We start from the raw sequence: 12,784 nt of genomic DNA, 5'->3' as shown, positions 1-12,784 counted from the left end.
ATTTTTTTAAATTTTTTCTATGAAAAATTTTGACATGAAAGTCATAAAAAGATGAAATGAAACATAATTGTTAGTATGTAAACCACCCACATTTTAGAAACAAAATGGTAAATTTGCGAGTATAGGTTGATAAGTACCTTTAATCTATGTAATAGGAAGCAATTTTTATGATTCACCAGTATTGCTACATGATTTGGGTTTAATAAATACGGAATATGAAAATGGCAATTTGAAAATCATGTTTTATCCTGTTTGTACAGGAAGTTTATTTTGTAAAAGATTAAATTCATATGTGAAATCGTTAAAATAAATAAAATACTAAATGCAAGTATTCTTCTAGTCATCCTTTTTCTATTAAAATATTATAAATATTAATTTCTTTAGTATATTTTGTCCTTTGTTAAGCTAGAAGGGTTTTTATTAATTTTATATATTGAGTGGTCTTCATTACAAGCATTAAAGTACTAGATGTCGAATGCAACAGTTAGAAAGAAATTTGACCTCAAAAAGGATCCTGAGCATATATAAATCAATAAATTTCAACCATACAACAACTTAAAGATACTTAATGAACTGTTTACAAAAACACAATTATGTTACTGGGACGTTTAACATATGTATTTAACAAAACAACCGCATCAGTGCAAATACATATATTATGTTGGTTGCTAGTTTGTTAATTAAATATAAGTAATAATAAAATTGGATTTCTGTGCTTCATTTTATTTGTATGAGTTTTTGGTTATTTGTCTGTTTTCGACACGACTACCGGTAACCGGTTACACTTTATTATTAAGAATAATAGTAAGTTTTACACATGCATTGGGTTTATTTATTGAAATATAATATTTTAAAATAAATATATGCTTTCTACAAATGTAATGGAAACATTGTCTTAATTGTTCAACAATAAGGATCAATATAATATTATATTATTAAACAGTAACTCAAGTGATTGTAAACTTGAAGAAAAGCTCTTATGATCTATAGTGTATAAATACTTCATATTCTTAAGTCAAATTTATATCGCCTTTAACATATTTTAAATAATCTTGACACTTGGCAATGACTTGGGGATCAATATCGTATTACGCCATGTAAGCTTTCGGCTAGTGTACGTACAATGACGTCATAATGTCCGTCGCCCGTGTTGTCTACTTTACGCTATTATAATAATTGTGTGTTATCAATTTGTGTATGTACGAAAGTGTTTTAATTAACGCGATGTTTTTTGTAAAAACTTTTGATTAGTGTTCTATAACGTACTGTTTGAAGTCAATAATGACTTACGTAAGGTAACGCTTGCGGAATAATCAAGTTTAATATTGAACGCAATATTGCTTTTTTTCGGATATAGAAATATTTTGTTTTTTTTTTTTTATTACGTATGTCTTAGATTTCTAAGAAGCAAATTACGTATTTCTTGTCATTTTGAAAAATTAATACCGAACGCATTAACATTATTTGTAATTTAGTTTAAATTTGCAAATAAACAAAACAAAATTACCCAAAACGTCTAGTTAACGCAAACCGATCGCGTTTGTACAATAAATATTGATTGACATCGTACGTAACACGTGTAACGTGTTTCGATTCGTGTACACCATCGACGAAACGTTTTTAATGAGCGGAATTGACTTATTAGTTTTGGGAGACCGTTCGGTACGCCGTAACGATTACACAACGAGCGCAAAACATTCGTAAAATGTGAAATAACCGTTTGTTTGTGTTGTATGTTTGAAATATGGGTTATTTTAAATCAAATTTTACGTGCCAATTTGCTAGGTCAACGTTGTAGTCCAACTAAACAGTCTTGGTAGTTGAGGCGCGTGCGCAGTAGGGAGAGAGTATATAAATGGAATTTGTAGCCCTCGTAAACAATCAGGTGACCCACTGTTCAATGGCTTAGGTATGCGCATGCTCTCTACTCCATTTACTCGTACTGTATTTTATAAAAAAAATATATAATTTATAAACCACACCTGTCGTATGTTCTTTATGAAAATCAGCACAAGAATGAAAATAGAAATGTCAAAGCAATGCTCTCTGGAAGATGTTAACCTAGTGTATAGTTTCTGAACGTGTTTAGTACATTCGCATGTCCGAATACGTCAGTCATTGAAGAGTCATTTGGTCATCACATTTCCTTATAAAATATCAATAGATTATTAAATGCAAGCGATTCTGTATCGACAACTGTAGAGAACGTTACATAAACAATAAAGTATAATTAAATAGATATAAAGACTATTTTCCCTCGGGACCTGTTCCCGATCGCCGAGAAACAAATATTGTTTTATTCTACTAGGTAAGAACGAAAGTTACTAACAGTACCTGATATATACAATGTTATTGCTGTCACAATTATTTATTAAGACATATGTTTAACATTTATTGATCGTTTGATAACCCCGGTCGAGCCGAGTGATACTCGGTCTTGCTGCTGAGTCTGTAATTATGCTCGTTATATGACAATAGGATTGAAATCTAATTATATTGTTACATGGTAGTTTGGACCTAATATAGAATACAAGCAATACATATTTCATGTTATAAATAATATGTAAGTCTTCATATTTTCGAAAATTACTATAGTTATCTAATTTTTCTGTCTATAGATAATTGTTATTGCGCCCTCAAATTAACAATGTCTAATAACGGCTACCAAGTTCTAAGCGCGTGAAAAAGTAACAAAAGTGTACATGTTATGCAAATAAATAAGTAAAATATAAAAAAAGATAGTGCAATGTGTGTGACATCTCTGCCGACCCCTGAAAAGGGTAAAGGCGTGATGGATTCAATCATTGATCAGTTGACGCGTACGTCTTACGGAACCACGCTTAATCATTAACATACCATCATCACAAACTGTCATCGGTTAGTAAAAACTATTTTTGACGTGACTCCGAGTGCGCACTCGATAAATATTAATAACTTTATGGATAGTTTGTTTACTCCGACATCTAATGCATGAATCGTTCGGTTGAAAATACGTAGAAATGTTGACAGGAATCATTGGAATGTGTAAATTAGTTTGTAGATTCAGGGAGTCAACTGAGCTAGAATAATTGATGCGCCTTTCATCCTGGAGGCTTTGTAGCGATTATAGAATACGGTTCTTAGATATATAGTGTCGCTATCAGTGCCGAAAGGTGAAAATTTTCAAAAGGTAAACCTTAACCCGAGGCAAAAAAAATTGTCTTAAGTAACATATCGCGGCCAATTTAACAGGAAAAAAACAAAGACAAACGATAATAAACCTAAAAGGGAAGCCGGTAAGAATCGAGTTGTATAGACGCTGCGACACTGGTGGCTATCAGGCTCTTTTGATTTAAATATGCTTGAGGAATCAGAAGTTCTTTTAAGAGAAGAAAATAGAATTGGGTACTTAATGAAAATAAAACCAGAAGGTAATGAACTTAAAACACAACGAGATAAAATGCAAAATTTAGATTTTTTTAGATGGTTAACATTCGCGAGAAAATAAATCATTATACTTGATATCATTTATTTGTGACAAAGACTTAGAGTTAGATTCTAAAGATTAACATATTATGACGATAAGTGCAGAAGATAATTCAACAATGCATAAGTTTGACATTTTGGGATACTCATTTGATCAGATAAATTAATATATCGAACTCCTTTTGCAACAACCTGTCACTGTTAAAAAGCTTTTTTAAATATTACCACCCTCTACAATCCATTGCATAAAATAAATTTTCAGTTTACCTAAATCAATCGCTACTACATGCATATAAGAAGTGGCTTCTGTTTGTTCCGGTCGTAAATGCTCCGTTTTTAATTGAACTTGAACAGTAAATGAGTTTCCGTCAGTATCCAGTAGGGTTGTCAACTTATGATGATGATTTTCTTCTTGTCGCGTCTTTGTTTACAATCTTCTATATAAGCAAGTTTCTGTGTAAAATTATAGATAAGAACGTACGGATAAGCGTGTATAAAACGGTTTATTTATTTAATAGTATTTTCAGCTTAATAAAACTATATCTTATTGATATAATTAAGATTAAACTATAAGTATTGTTTTCATATACGACCTTGTCTAGAGAAAATACCACAAAAGTTAATAAAAAATGAAAACCGTAATGTCTGCATTCAAAAAACCAAGTTAAAGTACATTTCAACGATATCAAGAAAGCTACAAATTTATCCACATTAATCCTGTATTTCGCGCGTGACAACCCTACGGCGTATGATCGAAACAGAACGATTTTTCTATGGCGTCACGAGTATCGACAGTTTTCCCGGGGCATTGTTTACGTTTTTTTCCCTATCTGCCCACTTCGCACTATGCTAATATCGCTGGGCCACTGTTCACTTGTTGATTGAGCACGCAAACACGCGTGCGCCATATTGATCTGTATGATAAATTAAAATTTTGATGCAAGAAATTGTATTTACGTAAATTTAGGTCTGAGATTAGTTTGAGAATTATGGTGTTTTAAAATTATCACATGTTCGTCGTAAGCGTATGATTTTAAATTTCTAATATATTCTAGTTTTAATATAAATCCATAATTTCTTGGTTGGTGCCTATAAATAGCAGAAACGCCACCAAGATTTGAGAGAAGCGAAATGTTGTATACGTACTATGCGGTCATCAGTCATCACCCTACCACCAATATATTCCAGATTTTATAACATCCAAAATGCTATGAACCTTTCATTACAATAAGGCTATCATTTATATTTCAGTTTATGTAGATGTAAGTGAATACCACGTTGAAAAAACCTCGGTAAAATAGTTTAATATTAATGTCCAACATTCGCGTAAACGTAATAAACCATTATACCACGTTCACCTACTGCCAATCGTCATACTCTATGGTATTTATATTATCATATACAAATTACTTTACTACCTCCAAGGAAATACAAAAGCACACGTGAACCTCCAGTTTGCCTGTCAAAAATCGTGACGCTAAATCTATTCAAAACTTCGCATACAACCTCCAAGGAAATACGAAATAACCCGCACACGTGAAGGAGTCGTCTCGCACCACATTATGTGTCACATTTATGCACTTTCCAAATTTAACAGGGTCGCAGTTATGTCATATGCATCTGTGGGCTATATATAGCCGGCAGCGGGGAAACGCTCGCGCACGCGTCCGCGGCGAACGAAAGTATTTTCTGTTATTATTGTGCTGCGTGACTGTTGATATTGTTTTGGTTGGTGTGTTATGGTGAAAAATATAAAAGTACTGAAATCGATAATTGTATGGAAAATATTAGAAAATTCACAATACTCCTGCCGTACCGAAAAAAATACCCTTGGGTCTATAAATTGTAGACGAAATTATTGTCGGTTATTCCTTTACTTAAAAAGACAAGTCAACAAACACATTTGCAAGCATTTCACACAATAATCAAGATTAATAGAGTTTCTACAAAACCAACAGATTAAATATCATGAAAATCCCGGCGGTCTCCGAATAAACGTCGCATTGCATTGCACACAGATGTTGTTTCATACGAAACAAAAACAGGACAGCTGTCCCTAATCCGATATATTACCTGGGGATTCTGTGGTACGTTGCACAAATTGTTTGATACTAGCTTTTGTCTATAACTCGGATCGTGGTAGTTCATGGCTTAAAAAAAAGCTTATTGACTTAGGAAATTGTCTCATAGAAAGCTCGTAGGCAGCAGGTTTGTTTTGTATGAGCAGAAAGATTGCAGAATTTATAATGAATAATTTTATATTTTCTCCATCTGGAAGATCGAGAGCATCCTCACAATTTCGGGCAATGAGAGCGTTTACACTTCTCAGATAGTCGCGATTAATTACCATCAGTGAATTTACAAGATCATTGGCTGCTCTTTAAAGTGCCTGGGACCTTATTCTCTAAACCACACGTTGTATTGACAGTACGCAACAAGCACGTAACGCGCTTCGTCGCATTTAAAACAATAGAAATTGCAATACAGAATACCATTACACGCTAATTTCATGAAGATAACGAACACGCGTTATTAGTTTATATTGTCAGGAAATAAGACCCCTGCCATGTTACTTTCGATCTTAGAGACTTTAATACTAAAAGATTCTGCTTCTACCAGCTGAGATGAAACATTCCAAATCCAGTTCTACGTCAACTGAATAAAACTCAAATTTCACCATGTCTCATACCATCAGCGTGGCTCATGTATAAAAACATCAGCGAATGGGGAAACACTGGCTGTGGGTGCATTTGAAAATGAAATCCTGAGCGGAAATAGGTACGTGAAAAGGACAGCAGGAAATTCTCTGGTCTGTCGTGATGAGAAAACTTTAAAACTGAATAAACAACTCTAGATCGCAATGCCGTGATAGAGCGTAGTAATTATGTTCCCTTGTAGCTTTGTGTTAAATCTCTGTGATAAATGTGCAGAGATTTGAATTATATTCATTTTTATACGTGCACGGCGGCATAAGCGGCAATAGCCTAGTTGGGTGTGGAACGGACTGCGAAGACCAATGTCCGCAGATTCAAATCCCAAGGGCACACACCTCTGACTTTTCTAAAATCATGTGTGTATTCTTTGTGAATTTATCGTTCGCTTTAACGGTGAAGGAAAACATCATGAGGAAACCTGCACATCTGAGAAGTTCTCTATAGGAATTTCGAAGGTGTGTGAAGTCTACCAATCCGCACTAGGCCAGCGTGGTGAACTAAGGCCTAATCCCTCTCAGTAGTAGAGGAGGCCCGTGCTCAGCAGTGGGCAAGTATATAATACAGGGCTGATATTATTATTATTATATTTATTATACGTGCGCGGCAAAGTGATCCTACCTGATGGTAAGTGACAGTCGACACAATTATGCCGGCCTGTTGGAACAGGATATACACATGCTGATCCCGGAACGCGACACACATACGTGGGCCACTATGGCGTTTTAACACCTTGTGTTGGGTTGGACCACGATGGTATCTAGGCGGATATAAAATGAAAATCCTTAATAGTTTCAATTTTACGATCGATTTGAATTAATATTTCACTATTTTTTAATTGTTGTTCAGTCCAGCAGATACATAAACAATCTAATTTTCCAATCATACCACAACTATCAAAATAGTGTAACAAATTGAAATGAGTTGCCATGTCAGGTTGCGGCGACGCGCGATCGATAAACGAGAGTTAACGCGGTGCATAGCGTAAGTTTAGAAGTTAGAACGTCATTAGGAAGTAATATTTACAACCTAGAAATCAAAGGTAGGAAAGTCAGGAATTTATCACTACATAGTATAAAACAAAGTCGCTGTCTCTGTCCCTATGTCCCTTTGTATGCTTAAATCTTTAAAACTACGCAACGGATTTTGATGCGGTTTTTTTTAATAGATAGAGTGATTCAAGAGGAAGGTTTATATGTATAATAACATCCATTAAATAGTGGAGAAATACTGTTATTTTGTTATGTTATACCCGTGCGAAGCCAGAGCGGGCCGCTATGTTTTTATATACAACGTTCACAGTTTTTCTGTAGTGTATTTAGTATCAGCATTGCAGCCGTGCGAAGCCGGGGCGGGTCGCTAGTATCCGATATGGGATAGTCGAGCTCCAGCAATAATGTGACGGAATACACGTGACGACAGTGAAGAATGGTGAAATTTTCTAAAAGGGAACAACATATAACTTTACTAATATGCATAAATGCGGCCTGCCGATCGTTGTAATAATTAGATTTTATATAAATTACAAAAGGGAAGCCAGCAGGAATCGAGTTATATGGACCCTTCGCCACTGCATGGCGGAAAATAGATGCACTAGTTACGTCTGTGCCTATGCCTTCGGGGTTAAAAAGAATATGTGTGAATGTAAACGTACGTTATCTAATATTGTAGGAATTAGACAACATTGCTGTGAAATCTTCGTATGGTCCGCAAGGCTGCCCATGTAAACGTCTCTTGCCTATTTCCAATTTAAATTTTATATAAATATCTACAATTCCTTTGATATTTTGGATAATCATGAACGATGAATGTAATTTCCGTAAGGTGACCCATTTAATTGTGTGGCGACCTTTGATACAATAACACAGGTTTCTTCTTCATCATACATTCGACCAAAACACAATTAGCATTTTATACAGATAGATTAAGTTAAACAGATAAAACGTTGTCTCATTCTAGAATAGGATGCTATTAGAATTTAATAATAAAAATGAACGAGCAAGAGGCAAGGCAAAAAGATAACATTACCGTCAGCTCTAAAGGTGAATTTTAATCACCGCGGCAAGGATTAAAACGTTAAGCGGATTAAAAGACTTTCGCTAAGAAAAAATATTCTCTTAACCGGTGGTAACGTTTTTCATTTTATAAAAGTACGTGTAATGGGACTAAAAAAGCGGCGATAGCCTAGTTGGTTGCTTAACGACTGCCAACACGAATGTCCGCAGGTTCAAATCCCAACGGCACGCACCTCTGACTTTTCTAAAAATTATGTGTGTATTCTTTGTGAATTATCGCTTGCTTTAACGGTGAAGGAAAACGTCTTGAGGAAACCTGCATATCTGAGAAATTCTCTATTAGGAATTTTCTAGGGTATGTGAAGGCTACCAGCCCGCACCAGGCCAGCGTGGAGGCCAACGATAGTAATTTATTTTTCCACTTTATTTTTGATTTCTTTTTACTGAAAATGAGTTAGAATCATGTAATATAATTCACTTTGCACATCAAATATAAAATAGAACCTTATAATAGTGAGCTAGCTATTTGTAGTTATATATTTTTTTGATAATTATTGTGGTACGTTTTTTTTTAATAATTGAAATAAAAGTTGTTTTATTCAAATTTTTAAACATTTTTTAAGTAATTAACAATAATTATTTATACTGTTTTGTAAAATATTTTACTTTAAATTGAACAACAAATGACTTGATGAAAGTAATGCGTCAGTACGTTTTCGACGAACCACGAGAATAGCCCCCCCCCCCCCCCTTTTCACTCGTCAATACGAATTACATTGTATGCTCTAAGTAATAGCGTTTATTATCATATGTTCGACAATGACCACATGACGTGGAGGTTTCGCAATAGATGCATGCGCATACGTTAGTATGCAAAAATATTAGAAATGATTGATCGACAATTTATTGGGCAGTTTTGTTTGATGTAAATTATTGCAATTAATTGGTGGTAAATTATTGCAATCGAAATGTAGTCTAACAAGAGATGTATAACTCGATGGTAGCAAAATATTGATACAAAATTACTTCTTATCACTGCGTTTTAAAGTTCATAATATTTTACGAAAATATCATGTGACATGTATGATCATGCAGGCCTAATCTTCAATCTTAACTAATTTTTTTTAAATAATGCTACCTACCCAGAGTGTTCTTAAATACGATAGACGAAGCCAAAAACTCTTCAATATCAGTTCAACATTAAACATCTAGAAACAAACTGGGCGTGTTCAGTCTAGACCGTCTAATGGATTCAAACATTTCTTGTTACGAATCGGGTGTATCGACCGTTTTACTGTGAGGGACTTTTGGGAGACCCCTGCGTTTTGTACGCTACAAAATATCCCACCACCTTTTTTCAGGAATATATACAATAATCTGATGTAAATCGTGTAATTTTTTTAATCAATGTCTTGGGTTTATTTTGGGATAACTGTAACTAACCTACTAATATTATAAATGCGAAAGATTGTGAGGATGGATGTATGGATATATGTTCTTTCCTCTTTCACGAAAAAACTACTGAAAGAATTTGGATGAAATTCTACAGTAATATTGGTTATATATCAGAATGATTCATAGGCTACATTTATAATGATTTTGTGTAATTTAGTTATAATAAATATAACGAAACATAGCAAGTAAGTCGAAAAAAGATTATCGCGCTAAGCTCTTCAGGCGGGCGAAGCTGCGAGCAAAAGCTAGTGTTTAATATGGTCTTAAAAAGATACATTCTTCTTAGACAAAAGGTAAAATTAAAATATACTATCGCCCATATGTTCAAATAATTAAGCCTAGAGTTTCTTTATGCCTTGTTCTTCGGGTAGTCATTTAGGTAGCTAGTGAAAGGCTGGTAGGTTAACTAGGTTAGACCCTATTTATCGCCCGACGCGTCCTTGACATAATTTTAATAAAATATAGGTATATATTTTCTCTTGTTACCTCTCAGCCCTATCTGGTTTTCTTAGTTACGTTATACTTTGCGTTTTTAATTTTATCTCTAGCACTAAATGACTGTAGTTTTAAAAGTATTTTCTAATTATTATTATTATGTATCTTGAGTTGTCATAAGTACAACTATGTTCACCTACGTCACTACGTCACATATATATATATTTTTTTATTTCTAAGCATTGACTACCATAATATGTGATTCAGTCCAAATGTGACGTCTAAGCTTTATTTGTGGTAACAAGACAGGAGATATTGTTACTCGGTTTAGTCAGTTACCTTTTAATGCTTCTACCCATTAGATAGTAGATAATTTTGGAAGTAAGTTGTTTTGAACTAAAGTATGAAGTGTATGATGACACCATTTGAAGTTCGTTCTTTTATTTCATTATAGCATAATAATTTGTGGTAAAGGATCTATATAACCAGATTTCCGTCGGATTTCGTAATTTATATAAAATCTAAATAACATTAGAATGATTTAAAGACCACATTTGTTCATATGAGTACCTATATTATATTGTAACGGGTTCGCTTTTGGAAAATTTCCCTTCTCGACACTGGTGACTACTTCATGATTTATCTAAAAAATGCTAAAGAAACATTAATAAACGCATTTGTAATACAACTATGAAAGTATTAGATACATTAACTTTTATTACGGCCATAGTTATGTCACATCTGGGCGATGAACCTTGGCCAGAGCGTTTGTAACGCGATATTTGGTGCGCCCGCGCAGGCCAGCGCGAAACTGAGACACTGCATGCGACCAGGTGTCATTCGATACAAGCACTACGCACGCGACCTTAGCGGCTGTCTTGATTTTGTCGTGTTATATTCGATAGTTTAAACACTGATTGGTTATTATGTAGTTTAATATTTATGATTGAATATATCGGTCGCTTTATAGAATATTATTCGTTATCTAACACAGTGTATAATAACTTCAGTAGAGTTACTTTACCGCGCTCTTAATTTTTCGTTTCTAAATGTACACACACTCACGCCTTTTATTCCGGAAGAGATAGGCAGAGACGCAACCGGTGCACCCACCTACCGCCGTGTGTATACCTTCCTGTGATGTGATGGTTTTTTTTTTATTAATACGCTTTCAGGCCTTTAATACGCAAATCTTTATACGTTGTCAGGGGCACAGATCAAATGGTACCTTTAATCCAGAAAAATACTATTACTAAAGGATAGAAATTGATTGAAAATATCTACATAAACACCCTCTTTTACATGTCATCACGCCTCCTATGAGGGGTGTCCTCACACTTTAAAAAGCAATGATTCTTATAGATTCAACTACACAATTCTCACCGAATATACGGTGCTTATGACCAATCCTGTATATTATATGTCTGGTACACTGTCACCAGCGAAATTTCCCAGTAAACTAAACGCTAAAAACCAACATTTGTACACACGTTAGGAGGTTGTGCTTCGTGTACTTTATAATTGGTGTGCCACGTCGAATTAGACCAATTAACTGTCACCGGTGTAATTAGTTGAATTCAGGTGACATGCGCATGCGCCTGAGTCGGGACGCGTGTCGTTTTGCATCACGATTGCTACAGGCACTGTTAAGTATACCTTTGCGGTTGCAACAGACGGTAATCTTTGGTGCTTGCATCTGGCTTTGTATTGGGTAATGTCTTGCATGTTGTATGATGGTTCAGAGGCTCTTGAAGGTTAGAGTGAATAGATATCTCCTGGCCAGGCGTGAAACTACGTAAATGAGCTCTTCCACCAGATTAGGGTTATACAATTAACTCAATATTTCACAATATGGTAGTATATTACAGCAAAATCAACTTTAATCAATTTGTTTTTGAGTGCCTTTTATCATAATTCGCATTTCGATTTTGGAATTTAGACAAAACCCAATTAACCGCCGTTTTCAATGAACTATCCCAATCGCTTTTTACGATATGTCGAATATTAACCAATCAGAACAAAGTTTCTTTTGACATGCGTACAAATTAGTTGTTTAGATTGGTCAACCTCGGAATCGGATTAAAGATTGAGATCATTTCTTGAAAACGATTGTTAATCATATAAAATAACTGTTTATTTACGTCTTAGACAATGTATTGTAATGAAGATTGTACCATTTACATATAAATGCAATGTAAATAAATAGATCAGCAATATACATAATGTCGTATGTAAACAAAATCGTGTTAAAAGTACCTGCAAATGTTAATTAAAAATCAACGTTGTTGCTAATAATATAGGATATAAAACACCGTAATTGTCGTACGATAAAAATTCAACGCTCGTTACAGCAATGCTGACAAAAACATTGTGCGATGACCATTTTCTTTAATGATCTCATGTGTTTGCACTTACCAAGTGTTTAACGTACCACTGATTTTTAAAATGGAAATTAACTGAGGTTTTTCGGTGCGTGGTTTTAAACGCTTCTACCATTTGTTTTCGACAGAAATCAGATCTTTCCTTATTTTAAATAGACTTATGAAATGGGTAAGAATTTTATTGTATAAGCACTTTTTAGTGTTATCAAATGAAACCAGTTCGTGGTATTCACTCTGTTAGCTAGTTTCGAAGTGGCTAGATTGGTGAAAAAATTACAAATTTGTCGACATTGCGTCGACCTGTTTGTTGACTTCACTGGTT

At 34.4% G+C, this 12,784-nt stretch overlaps 1 protein-coding gene across 3 annotated transcripts in view; it reads left to right on the top strand.

Moving 5' to 3' along the window:
- LOC115450511 (MAP/microtubule affinity-regulating kinase 3) overlaps positions 1-12,784 on the top strand; it is a 246,736-nt gene that overhangs the window by 1,557 nt on the left and 232,395 nt on the right. The gene's annotated exons all lie outside the window — the stretch shown is intronic.

Source organism: Manduca sexta, chromosome 2 (genome assembly GCF_014839805.1).
Source record: "Manduca sexta isolate Smith_Timp_Sample1 chromosome 2, JHU_Msex_v1.0, whole genome shotgun sequence".
Taxonomy (NCBI): Eukaryota; Metazoa; Arthropoda; class Insecta; order Lepidoptera; family Sphingidae; genus Manduca; species Manduca sexta.
Note: the sequence above shows the minus strand (reverse complement) of the source record. Positions and strands in the feature narration are given on the sequence as shown.